This window comes from Corvus brachyrhynchos, unplaced genomic scaffold (assembly GCF_000691975.1).
Source record: "Corvus brachyrhynchos isolate BGI_N302 unplaced genomic scaffold, ASM69197v1 scaffold5, whole genome shotgun sequence".
Classification (NCBI taxonomy): Eukaryota; Metazoa; Chordata; class Aves; order Passeriformes; family Corvidae; genus Corvus; species Corvus brachyrhynchos.
Genome location: NW_008238321.1, coordinates 12,796,700 through 12,802,699, shown reverse-complemented (window position 1 = coordinate 12,802,699; position 6,000 = coordinate 12,796,700). Strand labels below are relative to the sequence as shown.

Sequence of the window (6,000 nt, the reverse complement as noted above, 5' to 3'; positions counted from 1 at the left end):
CTGCCGTGTCCTCTCCCTGGCTTCCCAGCTCCTCACCTGCATCCCCAGTGGAGTTTGTTCCTAATCTGGCACCAGCAAAACCATTACTAGAGCTTGCTATGCCCCTTACACTCAGTCCTTACCATTATGAGATGAGGATCTATGGATGCACCCAGGCTGCTGCAATTTCCCAAGTGGACAGTGGGTCCTGGTCTTTTCTTCAGGAAACCCAAGCAATTTCCTGCCTGGGTTTGTTACTGTCAGTGCCCAGCATTTCTAGGGAAACCATCAGTTATTTGAATGTCCTAAGAAATAATTTTAGCCCTGAAATGTTTTTATTTATGTTCATTTTCTTTGACTTAGCTGGACCAGATAATGTGCACATCTAACTGTTTCCTTCTTAGAGCTAAATGGGGAGTTGCTAGAGATTGAGAGAGAATAAATATTCATGTAACTCTTAACTAAAGATTTCAGTAGTTATTGCAACCAAAAATATGCTTTTCTTGTATCTTATGTAACTTCTTACGCATTTCTTTTGTTACTGTGACAGGATTCACAAATTCGTGTTACTCCACAAACTATGTACATCAACGGACTGCTTCCTGGTGGGTGCTTCCCTGCCCCTGGTTGGTCCTGTCACTGCACACAGCTGCCTGTGAGGATGCTGTGACACCAGAACTGACCTCAGGCCCTGCTCTTCCAGGGCCTGCTCAGTCCTGCAGAGCAGGAGTGGTATTGGGTTTGGAGGCAGCTGAGACACAGACTGCGTTTGGAGCATTGGAAGAGGCCGTGTCAGTGCTGGGTGGTAAGTGTCCTGAGAAATCAGGTGTTTCAAAGCAGCTTTGGGTCCTCTTTCTGTCCTCGGCTCTTCAAGTTCTTGTTGTGACTTACTGAGGTCTATTATTCGTGCACTTCACAGGGTTGCTATGGAATTTATTAGGCTGAGTTGTGAATGCAGGGAGCAGTTGCTTTCAAAAGAGAAAGAAATATGGTTTGCAGGGCTGCCTATAGATTTAAGATATGCAAATTCTGTTTCTTGGAACCTTTAAAAAAATGATTTTTTTGCCCACATTTCCTCTCTGTACTTTGAGTTTGGAGAATTTTGCTTTCTAATTATTTCTTTTGGGGAGGGTTATGTGAAAATAACAAGAAGAGAGAAACTCATGTCTGACAACTCTCCCAGATTCCTCTTCAGTGTATGCAAGAGGCACCTCCTAAAAGCAGCAGCATCCTCCACATGTGTAAATTAACTTTTCAGTAACGCAGGAAGACTTTGAATTGTTTTGGGGAGGGATTTATTCAAATATACAAAAACAAGTAGAAGTTTGCTCTTTGAGGTATATTACGGTGAGCAGAAGGGACAGCAGAAGCTTACCTGGAGCAGGATCCATGAACCTTGCAGGGATTTTAGGCAGGTCAGATTTCAGAGAACCAGACAGAGCAGCAAGGTCATGTTTGGGGCTTACATGTGGACATCTTGGTTCCCGTCTTTGAAACTGGGAATGTAGGAAGCTGCTGCCAGAATCTGGGAAGTCCTGGATCAGTAAAGTGCCTAGCAGGGAGCAAGACACCTGTGAAGGTGGGAGGTGGAGGAAGTGCTCACTGGGAAATAAGGTCAGGCTTGGTTTTTTACATAACAACCCAGCAACACAAGTTCATGGTTTCTGATTGTAGAAGATCTCTTTACTAATTTGATCTGTGTGATGGGACAAGAAATAAGCCAGGGCTGGGGTAGTTTTAGGTTTAGTTTTACCAAGGAAGACTTAGTTACAGAACTGGAAAGACTGGAAAAGGAAAATGGGTGGAAAAGCAATATTTCTAGATTGCTTAGCTAAAGCATAGTCTTAGTGCAGTTGGGTAACAGTTACAGATGGAATTTGATACATGAAAAGAAACACAGTTCTGGATGATGACCAAGCAATGTTCTTCAGAGTCTCATAAAAGCAAAGTAAAAATAGGATTGTTAGAAAAGAACTTGATCTCAAAAATATTGGAAAGTATTTTTCTACAGAACACCTTAAGGAAAGTGAAAAAGGAAGCTACCCAGGGACTAGCTGTGTTGAGGTCTTTCTGCAAACAGATAGTAAAGTTATCACTTCTTAACTAGAGGAACTTTGTAAATTCCTTGGGGATAGTTTTCACCTGTATCCGAAGGAGGAAGCCAAGTCCAAGACATTGAAATATCATAATGCAAAAAGGCAAGCTGAAAGATAGCAACAGATAAACCAGAAATCCAATAGATCCTCATACTATGTCTTGATGAATTCTAAATGTGAAAGATTAATCTTTTAATGTGCCCCTGGGTACATTCAGCCATCCCTGGATCTGCTTACCAAGGCTGCGACATTTTCCAAATGACCTCTCTACTTCTTGTAATCTTAAATCCTGTTCAAAAGCATGTTATTGTTATGTCTGAATATTAAATTTTAAGCAAGGTAATGGATTACCTTTTGAAGAGCTGCATGATCACTCTCACTTTATCTGTGCTAGTTAAACCTTGATTTTTGCCTTGGCTGGATTAGTTTCAAACTGACAAAACAGCTCTTGCTTGAGCTGGAGGAGGATCTCAGTCCTGCAAGCAATGCAAAGTCACAGCCAGCTGGAAGATGTCTCAGCTTCAGTGTCAGTGTTGCAGGTGCTTTATATTCCTTTATTTCACACTTCTTTCCAAGTCAACCCAAAAGCTTACACCTTCACAAAGTAATGCTGTAATGAGGTATTTCTGGTTCTGAGCATTATAAATGTGTCAGCTTTCCAGCCTGGGCAGTAGCTGTAACTCTCTTTTGTAAATGTGGGCATGGAAGCACGAGGGGACACAAGGGCTGCCTGGTGCCCACATTGTCATCAGCAGTGCGAGCAAGAACAGGGCCCAGCACTCCTGGTCCGGGGTCTGGTGTGAGCTCCTGGAGCCACTCACGGAGGGGCAATTAGTGGTGGATTCATTTGGAAAACCCAGCCAAGAAGCAAAATTAAAACAAAATTATGCTATTTCCTGGCAACTAGCAAAGCTAAATTAAGCCGGCCAATTCCTGATAAAATCACAGCAGGGAAAGCAGAACAAGCAAACCAGAACTCTGTTTTGCAGTTAGATCCTGTGCTATTTTTAAGTCATCCTGACAGCTTGTTAAATGCCAGTCTGGAGAGCAGCTCGAAGTACTGGCTCTCACTTCAGACATGTTCCACGGGGGGCTGTGCCCTGAGAAGATGACTTGCAGCAGAGTGCCCTTTCCATATGGGAGTCAGACCCTGCAGCAGCCCGGGACTCAGGCTCTGTGTGTGTCTTTAAACCTTTGCTGTTAGTTCTCCATATGGTCTCACCACTGTTACACGCTCAGATTGTGCTGCATAATTTTCAGTGACACATTTTGATGTTTCCAGACCTGTGTGCTCTCTGTAGAACACACTTTGCAGTAAATACAAGTTACACAGGCACCCTGAGAGGTCTTGGCTGGCCCTCTAAGGGACTGTTGGGCATCCTCGTGGCCAGCCATTGCCAGTGCTCCAGTTGAAGTGGTAAGAGAATGAATTTTCTGAATATCCAAATATATTTACAATTCTGGGAAAAGGAAAAAAAAAAAGGTTGAAGCAGTTGTCCTAACTTCTTGGGAGGGATGTGGTATTCACACCTCCTAAGCTGCTATCACACTTAGGTGCTTGTGTTAGGAGGAGGAGTTACCAGTCTGCCAGTGGAAGATAGCACAGCCTGTCTCTTCTCTCCATCCATGGGTGCATTGCACTGTCTGTAAAACTTTTTGTGACAGACTTTGAATAAGCTGGAAATGTCAATGGCAGAGCTGGATTGAGAATGCAGAAGACCATTTACAAAGGATCATAGGAAAGGAGTGTTTCCATTTTCCTCTGTGAGGCTTTGTGGTGTTGCTGCCTCTCATTTTCTATTAGTGATGTGTTCTGCAGAGTGAAGCAAAGCTTTCTTGTACTTAATTCAGAGTAGCATCCCTGATGCCTTGTAAATCTGGTAAGAATTGAGCACAGGAGCACAGACTCCCAAGCATGATAATTCTGCAGATTTCTTTTTCATATTGAAAATTTTTTAGTATCAGAAGTTACATTTGGATAACAGAATCCTATCACCATATTTTAATATGGTGTAAGTGAAACCACATAGTAACTAATTTCTTTTTGAATACAGAATTCTTTTGTTAAATCTAAATCTCTTCCTAGTCCTACTTTAGGCAGTATTTTAAGGGCTGGAGTTTGGTTTAGTCCCATGGGAGTTCCATTACAGACCTCTGAGCATTTCCCTCGATTGCTGAAGTTGATGTCTATTTATGGTGCCATTTATTAGCATCCAAGTACATGTTGTTATTATGTTGTTTTTAACATCCTGAAGCTGTACAGCTGAAGGTTTCATTTAACACACTTGAGTGCACAGTAGGCAGTACAGGATAGGATAATGGAACTCCATCTTTCTAGTTTTATTGGCCTAATCATCTTTATCTCTTTATTAGTTTACCAAAACCTTCCTTCCCTCCCAGCCTAATGCACAGAATGAGTTACCTTTACTTTAGTGTCAGTGAGTGTGAGGTGTTTGGGTTTTTTTTAATGAAATCTTTGTATTTTGGGAAGTTCATTTTCCTTATCAAATCCCATCATTTATGACTCACTAACTCCTGATGACAATGTGTTGAAGTGGATCCTTTCCCATTACGAGGTACCTACATGCTTAACCAAAACTCAGACCTGAATCAGATTTTATCTTCTTTGCTATAGCTCTTAACTTCTGTTCCATACCCCCAGACTGCTTTCAATTTCCACTTAGAGCATCTTATATCCTTGCTGTTACATCCTATATCCCTTGCATAGGTATAACCACAGAGAAGGGGTTGGCATCAAAGAAATAAAACAATTTCATACATTCCTACATTGAAAGGCAGTTTATCTACATGTCAGATTAAAGTTTCTTTCTCCAAAATGCATTACCCCAGGGTAGGAGGGTTCAGAGACCCACCAACAGCTGGTACCTTGCTCCCTCTTTAGAGGAAACATCACCTTTTTCCAGTTATATGTTTGCAAGAGGCACTAACATGACATTATTCTACTCCTTTTTGAAATCCTGAAATGTTGTGTTAGAGAGACACTGCTACTGTGTTAGAAATGCATCCAGTAATAATAGCTCAATATTTTTACAGGTGTCTGTGAATAGGTGTCATATTCGTGGCTTCATTATTTTCTTATTTCTTCCATTACAGCTCTGTTGTTTTCTCAGAACAGTTCCAGGGGCTTTAGGAGCTGTGTTTTGAGAAAAAGACTTCACTGAGGTTTTGCAGTGCTGAGCCTAAATTGGTCCTTTCCTGGAGTCACCTATCAGTGTCACAGGAGTGCATTTCTTGGAGCCTCATGTCCTGGCTGACCACTAAAAAGAGCTTCCAAAGTGCACACATTGCCAGGGGAGTTTTCACATTTACCCTTGCACACACATTTGGGAGTAGATTCCCAAGAGGTTGCATCGAGATCTTTTTAAGTACTCAGATATGAGTGTGCTTTGCATAGTAATTATATACAGATGTAATTGCTGAAGTGTTGAAAATATGAGATGATTCAGTTAATTCATGGTAAGTGCAATAGCAGACCCTGCTGTGTTTCAGACCCACCTCCCTGCAAAATGGATTTTTTTATTTAACAAAAAGTCATATTTATGCACAACTCTATTTGTGCTTGTGGAGTAAAAGCAGGAGAAACACTCAAATGGGACAAGTTAACATCTTATTCATTACAGTTACAGTGAACAGCGGGGAAAAGTCGATACCAGCATTGGTATTGTCCAGTGTGACAAATGGTACTGTGAGCTCCTGCAACACACTTGCTGTAAAATGACTTTTTGAAGCAGGTAATAAAAAAAGAATCTGTTCACAGAGTTCAGTATTTGTACAGAAGTTCTTTGTTTCTTTTTGAAGGCAAAACTTCAGTTTCACCGAATTTTTTCTGCTGGTGTTTGTGAGGCTGTCAGGACCAAAACAACCCCTAGACAAAAAAAGACTGTCTGGCCCTGAAACTTGATCC

At 41.5% G+C, this 6,000-nt stretch overlaps 1 long non-coding RNA gene across 1 annotated transcript in view; it reads left to right on the top strand.

Annotated features, from left to right (window-relative positions):
• Positions 1–545: 545 nt before the first annotated feature.
• Positions 546–6,000, top strand: part of LOC108446720 — a 65,705-nt gene continuing 60,250 nt past the window's right edge. The window contains exon 1 of the long non-coding RNA XR_001862021.1: positions 546–784. This is a non-coding gene — a long non-coding RNA (uncharacterized LOC108446720). The remainder of the gene's footprint in view (positions 785–6,000) is intronic.